The sequence below is a fragment of the Cetorhinus maximus genome, chromosome 4, assembly GCF_964194155.1.
Source record: "Cetorhinus maximus chromosome 4, sCetMax3.hap1.1, whole genome shotgun sequence".
In the NCBI taxonomy this organism is placed as follows: domain Eukaryota; kingdom Metazoa; phylum Chordata; class Chondrichthyes; order Lamniformes; family Cetorhinidae; genus Cetorhinus; species Cetorhinus maximus.
The window spans coordinates 12,738,570-12,750,893 of record NC_135882.1 but is presented as its reverse complement, the minus strand read 5'-3'; positions in this window follow the sequence as shown (position 1 = coordinate 12,750,893).

Sequence of the window (12,324 nt, the reverse complement as noted above, 5' to 3'; positions counted from 1 at the left end):
AAAACCACTAAAGGTATTAGTGGACTCACTACTTCTGAATTCAGTGCACAAATCTTCTCGTAATAAATATAAATTGAAAAACCGTTGTGATAGCGTGGCCAATTTTCCCTTGTGGATTTGGTCTGCCTGGCACACATCACCTGCCACATCATAACACAACTGAAAAGAAACTATTAACACTGGGCCGCGTACTGAATGATACCACTTCCCAAAGGAATTTTAGCAGTGTGTGAAAAGTTAGCTTTGCTTGGGATAGGCCTAATTGTGTCAGAACCACATTTGTTCCATTGCAAAAAAAATTCCATTTTTTGTATGAATTGGTAGCTAGACCCAGAATTTTAATAATTAAAATGCTTTTGAATACTAGTTGCTGTTAGAGTTTTAGGGGAAAATCATCCCAGATTTGCCCTAAGTGCGGTAGCGGGTGTGAAAAAAGACATTTGGGTTTTCACGCCATATTGTCCCATTCTCATAAATTATGCAGTCATGAGTAACACATCAGATCGCTAGTGGGTGGCCTCCGATTGGTCCACCATGCTGTTACCTCACCGTTTCCTCACGCCAGACGCCATATTTCAAATGCAGCCACGTTCACACTTCTCAATGCTTGCAGCCCAAGACTGCTCTGGTCAGACATGGCCGCAAAAGCCAGGAGGATTGCGACTGCCCGATTTAGTGATACATCCCTGGGATGTCTCTGGACGCTGTGGAAGCCCGTCGTAATGTCATCTTCCCCAGCTCTGGCCACGGGAGGCCTATCAGTCTCACCACTCTGGCTTGGGAGGCTGTGGCAGAGGTAGTCAGTGCCAATGCTGCACACAAGAGGTCGGCTATCCAGTGCAGAAAACTGATGAATGCTCTCATTCATGCTGCCGGGGTAAGTCAACCATCTCATCACCCTCAACTCACCTACTCACAAGCCCATCACACATTCACTGGCATCTCACTCACTGCCTGCTCAAGAGACATCACCACTCACTCTCTCACACACAGCCTCACACCTCCATCCGGCCTTATCTCCTCTGGAGATTGCCATGGCTCCACACAGCACACACGCATGTCTGGCGTCCTTCTCATTTGGCCTGGTATGTGCCTTGCTAATACTCTCCATTTGTCTTTATGCAGGACAAGATCAAGCACAATCACATGGGGCTCACCCACACCCTCTGCCAGCACAGCGACACATGCCCCGGTGGGACCTAGATGTAGAGCAGCCTCAGGATCACAACCTGGTGAACACACCACATACTCAGTTCCACAGCAGGTGGAGGCAGGTACATCCTTGGTTTCTGGCGCTCGGAGGACTGTTGGAGGCAAGGGGTCTACTGAGTCCAAGTGAGATGATAAGACTCTGGACTTGGTCCTCAATCAGTTGGTGGAGCTGCAAAGACAGTCATGGGAACATCAGGAAGGGATATCTGGTGCTCTCTTCAAATTGCAAGGGATGATGGAGGAATCTGTCCGCCTTCAGTCTGCGGTGATAGCGCTGGCGTATCGAGGTCAACACTGGCAGGCAAGCTGCCCTCAGCCATACAGGAGTCAAACATTCACAGAGGCTATGTGAAAATCTATGGAGTGTCCTCACTGCATGTCGTCATCATCCTCCTGGAATCTAGTGACCATTAGGGCCTCTGCTGTGTCTCCATGACATGAGCCTGAGCACTGGGGGTATGTGCGCTGTCATCAGCCACACAGGAGTCAAACATTCACAGATGCAAGGTGAGGGAGTCAGGACTGTCCTCAATTCAATTCATCATCATCCTCCACAAATCTTGCGGCTATGAGGGCCTCCCAAGCGCACCTGCCTTGCCTGGCCAGTGCGATGGCCTCATCACCTGCACCCTCACCTTTGAGGGTCTCATCACCATCATCTCTTTCAACGCTCTCCTCATCAGAGGAGACGTGCAACTCTTCCATCTCCTCCTCAGCCAGGTCCTCCACCTGTTGCAGGGCCAGGTTGTGTAGCACGCAACTAGCTACGATGATGTGCAACACCCTCGGTGGACTCTATTGCAGTGCTCCACTGGACCTGTCGAGGCACTGGAACCTCATTTTCAAGATGCCTATTGTTTGCTCCACCAAAGTCCGGGTCGCAGCATGAGTCTCGTTATACCGTCTCTTTACTGCAGTCTGAGGCCACCATATAGGCATCTTCAGCTACGTCCTCTGTGGGTAGCCCTTACCCCCAAGGAACCAACCCTACAGCCCCTGTGGACGCTGGAAGATGTCAGGGTTCTGAGACTTGCTGCGATGTAGGAGTTGTGGACGCTCCCTGGGAATCATGTGAAGATCTGTAGGATGTGTTTGTGGTGGTCACAGACCAGCTGAACATTCAGTGAGTGGAAGCCACTGTGGTTGATGTAGTTGACCGCTTGTTGCCATGGAGATCTAAGCACCATGTGAATGCAGTCGATAGCATCCTGCACCTGTGGGAAACCTGAGATCTGTGCAAATCCCAGCACTCTTGCTTCCTGGCTTTCTTGATCCCAGTCGAAATGCACAAAGTTCTGTGTCTTAGCGATGATGGCTTCCATGACCTCTTGGACACTCTTGTGCATGGCGGCTTGTGAGGTCCTGCACAGATCACCTGTGGAGCTCTAGAAGGAGCCACTGGCGTAAAAATTAAATGCTGTGGTCGCTTTCACAGTCACTGGCAGTGAATGTCCTCCATGTCCCCATGGTGCCAAATCCTACAGCAGGTGGCATATGTGACCAACCAGTTCCCTGGATATGCACAGTCTTCAGCAACACTGGCTCTCAATCATCTGCAGGAATGAAAGGCACCATTTATAGATCCTGTGGCTGGCGAAGCACCTACGAGCGATGCCTCTCTGTGGATCTTCAGCTGCGTGCGCAGCAGGCCCTGCCACCCCTTCAGCTTGAGGGAGCTGCTCCTCCCTTTGCTGAGCTAGGCGCCTCCGCCGTACTCTCCTTCTTCTCTGTTCCCGGTAAGCCATGAGGCATACCGCTAAATCACCAGGCTCCGTGATCCTGATGTTCCCCTCCTGCAAGATCAAAGAGAGAGGTGCGTGGGTTAGCATATGTGTCCTACGAACCTCTCTTGGTTAAGTCTGAAGGCCCCATCACACGTGCAGAAGAGTGCTGGCCACCACTTGGATGGCCAGTGTGTAATGCACTTCCTGGCTGTCCGAAACTCTACCCACCTCCGCCCCACTCCACTTGACTGATTAGCGGCAGCTTCGGCCACTGGACTGCATGCTGTGCTCTCAGCTCAGGCACAGGCATTCCCCTAACCCACACTGCAAGGCTGCATTGTTCACTTGAACCATGCGGGAGACTGGTCCAAACCTGAATGATGACATTGCAAGGGGCTGTGAGCACCTCCACCAGTGACTTCTCCATGGCCAGATTTAGCAAGGGGATTCTACAGGCTGCCTAGTTGGCCAATTGCTCTGAACGGTTTCAGCTGCGGAAGAATGCTCACTTTTGACAAGCTTTTCCAAGTGCGCAGCCCCTTCCCTTACCCCCACTTCCCCCCAGCCACCGGCATGTGCTTGTGTACTTCCTTCAGTCTGTGCTGCCTTGCCCCCACCACTCCACCACCCCCCCCCGCCACCACCCCGGCATGACCCACACTGGAGCCCTTGTACACTCATTCTTCCATTTTTCCTCCTGTTCCCAGGCTTTCCCATTTGAGCTTTGCAACTTCAGTTTGGGTTGTCAGTTATTATCATGGGCAATTATCCCTTTAAGCCAATGACTGTCATTCATTCTTCGCATGTAACTCTCTACTACATCCTAGTAAGATTAATGCTCCGAGTTAAGATGGGCTGGTACCTCCAGATATGGTCCAATACGCCATCATTGGCTCTGCTAGTTCTTCATAGAATCATAGAATCTTACAGCATTGAAGGAGGCCATCTGGCTCATTTTGGCTTTTCTGGTTCTTTCAAAGACCTGTCAAATTAATCTCACTTTCCTGCTCTTATCCTACAGACCTGCAATTTTTTTTTCTTTTCAATTAAATCTTTGCACTTACAATCGAATCTGCTTCCAGCATGCGTTTTCAGGGAATGAATTCAAGTACAGAACAACTTACTGCATAAAAATGATTTTCCTCATCTTCTCTCTGGTTCTTTTGTCAATTATCTTAAATGCATGTCCTCTGGTTACTGACCCTTCTGCCAGTGGAAACTGTTTCACCACATTTACTTTCTCAGAACCATTCATCATTTGAATAATTCTTTTTTTATGTAATCAGTGACTGTGGACACCAGATGTAAATGCGCTCACAGAGAGGTTAAAGTTAAAAATATATATTTGCAGTACTTACAGACCAACCATTATTACCTTGAGCAGGGAGCTGAAGTGTTGTCAGGAGTTCCTCTAATCCTAGCTCAGCTTTAACAGGCGGTAGCTAAACCTCTTCAACCTTTATCTAACTGGTGTTGTCTTAAGCCATCTGGCTATCACACAGGCGGTACCATTTCCCTGTGTTACTTCACACACAAAGATGACCTGTTTCTACACCCTCATTCTACACCACTACTCAAGGTATTGGGTCACTACAGATACTCTCAATGTTATTGAAGCTCTAACAGGGCGACCACTTCAACCCGCTAAGATGGCAAAAATAATTCAGTATTTCAGGAAGAGTGCATTGTAATGCAATAACACAATGACCAGCTTAACATAACCTCACCAGTCTGCAATAAAAACAAAACCTGCTGGAAAAACTCAGCAGGTGGAGCGAGAGAACTCGAGTTAACCTTGAGCCCAATATGACTTTTCTTCAGAGCTCAAAAGTCACAAATCACCAGTCTGCAGTAGGGTTGCCGTCTGTGTTCGGACATATTCCTGAAGCTTCCCTCAAACAATCTGGTGCCTCCAGCCATCCCACCCTGTGCTTCCTCACTGCACCTAAAAGTTCCATCCTCACAGTTCGACACCTTCCCCCCACCAATTAGGAGGCAAACAGACACTTCATTATTGGATGTTTCAGACCATGTCAAACCACCTTGTGCTCCGGTTTAGAATACTTTTATATCTAAGGTGTAAAAATGCTCAAAAGAAATGGAAGAAAACCACTTTTTCTTCATGCCCATAAGACGTTTTTTCCTGGTTTACTTGCAGCGATGTCCTGGTGATTAATCTTAATGCCTGGGGGCTCGTAGGGGTTTGGCAACGCTAGTCTCCAACAGCTTTCCTGTACAGTATAGTAAAATGTTACCATGGCAAGACTGGAAAAATGTACATACTTTCAAAAGTTACTATTGAATCTGCTTTCGGGTTTGCGGCCTGTAGGTTTAGTTATGATCATATAGTTCTATCTAGCCCCCAGTCCTATATCATCCTAGCTCTTGCTTTAATCTTTATGCACCTGTCATCTTTTTTGATTCTTTCACGGAATGTGGGTATTGCTGGCTAGGCCAATATTTATTGCTTATCCCTAATTGCCCTTGAGAAGGTGGTGGTGAGCCGCCTTCTTGAACCGCTGCAGTCCATGCAGTGTGGGTACACCCACAGTGCTGTTAGGGAGGGAGTCCCAGGATTTTGACCCAGTGACAGTGAAGGATGGATCCTATGGCCTTGCAAATGCAGCTTTACAAAGGATGTCAATTAAGGCCTATAGAGAAGGTGCAGAAAAAATTTACTAGAATGGCACTAGGGATGAGGGACTTCAGTTACATGGAGAAACTGGAGTTGTTCTCCTAAGAGCAGAGGAGGCTAGGAGGAGAATTGATAGAGGTGTTTAAAATTATGCATGGTTTGATAGGGTAAGTAAGGAGAAACTGATTCCAGTGGCAGAAGGAACTGAAACCAGAGAACGCAGTTTTAAGGTGATTGGCAAAAGAATCAAAAGAGACACAAGGAAAAAAATTTTCTACAGCGAGTTGTTGTGATCTGGCATGCATTACCTGAAAGGATGTTGGAAGCAGATTAAATAGTAACACTGGGAACAGAATTGAATAAATACTTGAAGGGAAGAAGTTTACTGAGCTTTGGGGAAAGAGCAAGGGAGTGACATTGCTTGGATAACTCAACCAACCAGCTGGCACAGGCACAACGGAAAAAATGGTCCCTTCTCTGCCATTTATGATGCTCAATTGTTCTGTGTTTAATTATGTGTGTCTGTTGATTGTTCCATGCTCACTGTGCTTGATTACTTAAGCCTGGGTGTGGATTCAGACAAAAGTAAGCAAAGCTAACTGCTCAAAGTATGAGCGAGCAAACATTTTAAAGCACTGTGAATAAATTCCTGTCACACACACACATAAGCTGGTGTGTCATCTCTGCATATCTCTGAGGCATGAAATACAACACTATTGGTTTTCTGTTAGTTTGCAGACGTCAAAATTTCAGGCATTAGAAAAGTTGTTGGCAACCAGCAGATTATACATTCCTATTCCACTCAATCCACCAATGCAGATTCATATACTGAGCACTGACTGGCAATACATAACATTTTTATCTTATAGAAAGATTTATCTTCAGATGCTTGTTTTATATCATTTGAAAATGCTGGTTGATCATTTTTGAAGGTGGAAAAGTCAAAGGTTACACACTGTTGAAGGGGAGGGGGGAGAAGAGTATTCTCTATAACAATATAACTATATAACTATAACTATCAGAACTGTTAGCCTAGAATTTGTTTTAAGTGGGAAGTAAAACGTGTTTTACACGATAGGAAGTGAAAAATGATTAATGTCCATTAATCCTTAAAGCCCTGAGCTAGATCCACCAGCTTTAAAGGTCTTGTATAAACTATAGAATACATAGAGTACAAAGCAACAGTTAAAAGGCTGTAGCACATCTTGTGCTCCAGCAGAGGTTTATTAGAAGTTGACTGCTCAATGTGCGATAGTATCCAAACCTCCTGAAAACTAGTCTTGTAAAATACTCCTAGGTACCCGTTATCTTGTTGATAAATGTCTTCCGTTATGTAAAAGCAATAAAAAGAAAGAGTTTGCATTTATTTAATACCTTTCATGACCTCAGGATGTCGCAAAGTGTTTCACAGCCAATGAAGTACTTTTGAAGTATAGCCACTGTTGTAACGTAGGAAATGCATCAGCCAGTTTGCGCACAGCAAGCTCCCACAAACAGCAATGTGATAATGACCAGGTAACTTATTTTAACAACATCAGTAGAGAGGTAAATATTAGCCAGGACGTTGCCGAGGACACCCTGCTCTTCTTCAGTAAACCAGGATAATGAGCTTATATCAGCAAAAAAAAGTGAATAGAATTTTGAAAGGCTTAGTTGGCTTAGCAATGAATGTGAAATCTTCAGTGAGAAGGGAAGGATTAATGTAAATTTGCAGTACTGTAATTTCAAGATTCCTAAATGGTATCATGACACCCTGGTTATCATTTGTCGCTAGGTGAGGTGATGTGACTCATGCTTGCTGTGATAGGGCAAGATACAGTCAAGCACAGAACGGGAAAGTATTATAGAGGAGGTTACAGAGATGGGGACATCATAAGAGTTTACATTAACAGAATCACAGAATCTTTACAGTGCAGAAGGAGACCATTTGGCCCATCGAGTCTGCACTGGCTCGATAAGAGCATTCTACCTAATCCCACTCCCCTGCCTTATACCCATAACTTTGCATATCCTTTTTTTTCAGATAGCAATCCAATTCCCTTCTGAATACTTCAACTGAACCTGCCTCCATCACCCTTTCAGGATGTTCGTTTCAGACTCCAACCACCCTCTGGGTGAAATTTTTCCTCACATCACTTCTACTCCTTTTGCCAATTATTTTGAATCTGTGCCTTCTAGTTCTTGAAGTTCTCTTGAGTAGGAACAGTTTCTCACTATTTATCCAGTCCATACCCCTCAGGATCTTGAATACCTCTATCAAGTCTCCTCTCAGCCTTCTCTTCTCTCAGGAAAACAGGCCCAACCTCTCCAACCTATCCTCACAGCTATAGTTGTTCATCCCTGGGATCATTCTTGTAAATCTCCTCTGTACTCTCTCCAATGCCTTCACATCTTTCCTCAAGTATGGCACCCAGAAGTGGACGCAGTACTCCAGGTGAGGCCTAACTAGTGCTGTATACATGTTTAACATGACCTTCTTACTCTTATACTCAACGTCCCTATGAATAAAACCTAGGATACCATATGCTTTATTAACTGCTCTCTCAACATGTCCTGCCACCTTCAATGACTTATGTACATATACACTGAGGTCCTTTTGCTCTCTCTGGTGGTGTCTGTTCTGGAGAGTTTCTCTGTCTATTTCAAACAAATGCTTTTGTTTTTTCATACATTTCTTTAAAAAGTGCCACACTTATAAGTGCAAAAAACAGTAAAAACAGTCATGTGATGGACAGAAAATACCCAGCAAAAGCAGAGATCCTGGTTAAAAACAACTAAAAAAAACCCCCACAAATTACTTGGCAAATTTATATTATTTATCTTTATATAAAAGCCACATAATGCTGGGAAGTCTACAATTACCGGGTAACAGCAAAATGTTGACAACGTTTTCCTGTTATGAATGTTGCCAGAAAAAGCATGGGACAAAAATTGTAACACTGCAACCAACTTTTGCCCCAGTTCTCATAACGAATAGTGCCATTCAAGCCTCGCTAGCAGATTCAGTGTCCCAGGATATAATATTAATCTATGAAGTGGCAATGTAAATTGAGAATCTGATATTCAAGTGCAAGGAGGGTCATAGTTGAATCTTACACCACAGAAGAAGGCCATTTGGCCCATCCTGCTTGTGCCAGCTCTTTGAACGTGCTATCCAATTTGCCCCTTTCCCCTGTTCTTTTCCCATAGCTCTATGAAAGTGCCCTGTAAATAATTTTGATAAATTCTCCATCAATAAATGTCAGGAACTTGGATTTTTTTTTACAAGTACCCTCTCCAATGCAGTTATTTATTTTGAGAACAGTTGCTTGCATTTCATTTATCGTATAAGTGCAGTTCTGCTTCCCAAACTATTTGAGTTCCAATGCGACAGTTATAAAAGTTTCACTGATTTAACAGATTTGATGAGAAATCTGAAGGTATCTACAATGTCACTATGTTTTCACTTGGTTTGTGGTGCACCCTTATTGAACTGTGCCAACCTTTTGCAGAATAAGTGTAGTGAAAACACCTGAGTTAACTAATTTCAACCAGTCAAATGTTTTTCTTTCCAAAAATATCTGATCAGATTTCTGAGAGACATACTGACCATGTGGTATCAAGCAATCCATGTGCACAAATAGAAAGCGACAGGATTTACCATCACATTCTGTGATTTAGTCCTCTGCTAGAAAATAGCTTGTGGCCTCAGAGGCCAAACCTCTCGAGAAGGACCTTGAGGGCATCCATCTCTTGCAACAAAATGAAGCAAAACTACACTTATTAAAAGAAAACTTTACAGAGCTTTTTGTGCACACTGATTTCCCAACTAACCAATCAAACTCTTTCTCTCCAATAATAAATGGCACGGATTTGGGTTCCTTTGCCGTTCTGCACAGCATTAAGAGATATGTGTGCTTCCTGAATGAAAGGTGGATTGTCTTAGAGAGTTTACTTTTCTCTAGCACTTACAAAGGAGATTTTGACAATGAAACATGGAGCTGAGCCTCACCTTTGTACATTTGGCATCTATGCCTCTTGATGTCCACTGTCTCCCAGATTTCATTATCTGTTTTGTTTTTTCTAAAATAGCCTACCCATCTTGGGTACTATTAGTTAACTCATCCACTAACTAGAATAAAAGGTTAAAAAGTTTCCAATTTAGCAAACAGCCTCCCTCGTGTCACAAATTACTTGCTTCGTTTCCTTGGCTTCTGTGTGCAGGCCTGTAATGAATATGTGGCGTCCTGGTGAATGTTTTCTCACCTTATGTTCAAATCCCTCCATGGCCTCATCCCTCCTGATCTCTGAAACCTCCTCCGGTCCTACAGCTCCTGAGATCTCTGCGCTCCTCCAATTCTGGCTTCCTACACTTTCTCACTTTCTTTGCTCCACCATTGGCCAGCTGTGCGTTCAGCTATCTGGGCCCCCAAGCTCTGAAATTCCCATCCTAAGCAGCTCCAACTCTCTTTCCTCCTTTAAGACGTCCCTTAAAACCCACCTCTTCGAACACATGTTTGGTGATCTATTGCCTTATGCGGCTGGGTTTTCTTGTTTGATTAAAGCTTGTGAAAAGCCTTGGGATGTTTTAAGACATCGAAGGCACTATATAAATGCAAGTTGTTGTTCAGTATCATAATATGCATGGGTGCATTGACATTTTGCATTGACCAAAAACATCTGGAAGGGTGACATTGTTGTCCATTTTTTTGCTTAGTAACCAGAAGGAGCCATTGGTGATCAATGGATGCAAATCATTGCTGCTGATATAGCAGCATGTTTAGCATTGGAATAATGGACTGCATCAGATCAAGTCATGCAGTTTTTGTAGCAAACACTGCTGAAAATCCTGCCTTGAAGCTGCCTGAAAGAATAGTTGACTCAGTGACATTTCAGTACAATCTCTGCCTGGTGTCCTCAATGTTTACAGCATGAATCTTGAAGAGATAGGGACCTTAACAGACACTTCTGTGACTGCAGGGTTGTAATTTAATCCCTTCACCCTGCTGGGAGAGTTGACTGTAAGACATCTCGTAAACACAGGCAAACTTCTTTTGGCAGAGGATGTAGATCACGTGGTTAATGATAACATAACGATGCGATTTTACTATGAATAAAATAATTAGTGCAATTATCATCATGGATATAACCTGATCCGAATTGTCTATGCTAATGGCATTACTTCCTTTATGATTCAATTAAATAACATACAGTCCAAATCCTCACAATCATCCACCACTTGAAGAGTGCTGTCATTGCAAAAGTAGTTAGCAAGCACACAGGAATCTATCAATGGGATAATGTAAGTTAATGCAAAATGCATTATTATGTTGCTTGTGCATGTCATTATGTGGAAAATGAGGCATCATTTGTCCCTTTCCACTGTAACTCAGTGCTCTTTTAGATGGCATACATCATGGAGTGACTTCAAAGCCTAGATCAGCTCAGTTGGTAGAACTTATGCCTCTTAATCAGCCGTGGGAACATGTCCAACTCTAAGAGTTAGGTGCAGAATTCATGTAGACACTTCAGCATAGTAATGACAGCATCACTGATAATGCAGCACACTGTCAGCTGAGACATTAATCAAAGCTCCATCACTCAGGATAGGTGGCTGCTGAGGATCAAGCAATACTATTCAAAGAAGAGCTGGGTTTTTGTTTCTGGCCACTATTTTTCAGTTCACCAGCACCAGCACAACAAAGATCAACTAGTCATCCACAGTTATTGTAGCTTGTGGCTCTTGCTCTTGTAAAGTGACTACCACATTCATCTACATTGCTACTTTTGTGAAGCTGTTTCACATCTCCTGAAAAATCTGATAAAGTGGTTAAAAAGAAGCCCATCTTTCTTAAGATCTCAAGTTTCTTCCTTCTAAATAACTTTGCAGTAAGCCCATTGATAATAAAGGTTCGAGTGTTACATATTAACTCCTATTGATACACAGGAAAGAATAAGTAAGCCAGGCTGTGGGCCATGGGTCTTGGCAATCCCAGCTGTCAAAGCTCAGGTAAGCCAATGCTATTTGTGTTTAGATATTTTTATGAGTTGTGATTTGTCTAGTTTTTATTTTGGGGGGGCTGGATTTCGATAGCTTTCTCTTAGGCACTGTTGCTCCGTTGGGTCCTGATTTAGGATTTATCCATCAAAGACTCATTATTAGTGACAACTTGAGACTTATGCAAATTTGTGGTAACATGGAGTTAAACTCTACGCAAAGCTCCATGATACACAACTGTGTTGCCTTGAAGGCACGGTTCCGACCTTTCTGACCCTAAACTTGTTCTCTTGACCTGGCGGCCATATTGTTAGCTTCTATTCAGCCAACAGTTACAGGCAGCTGCAAAGTTTAAGCAGTAAATAGATGCATTTTGAATTGCTTGTATATATGTTTGTATTTAACGCACAAACACAGAGTAATCTAATCAAGTAATGACATCGCAAACTTCTTGCGTAAAGCTCAAGTGATATAATGTCATTTGAAAGTCAGTACATTCCAGCCTTGAAATTCTTCCAGGGCTTATTTTTTAAATCGTTGCCCACTGAAGCTTCATTCAGTTTATAATCATTTTTAAAAAAATTCATTCATGGAATGTGGGCATCACTGGCTAGGCCAGCATTTATTACCCATCACTCATTGCCCTTGTTCAGAGGGAACAAGAGCATTTAAGAGCCAACCACATTGCTGTGGTCTGGAGTCACATATAGGCAGACCAGGTAAGGACAGCAGATTTCCTTCCCTAAAGGGCATTAGTGAACCAGATGGGTTTTTAC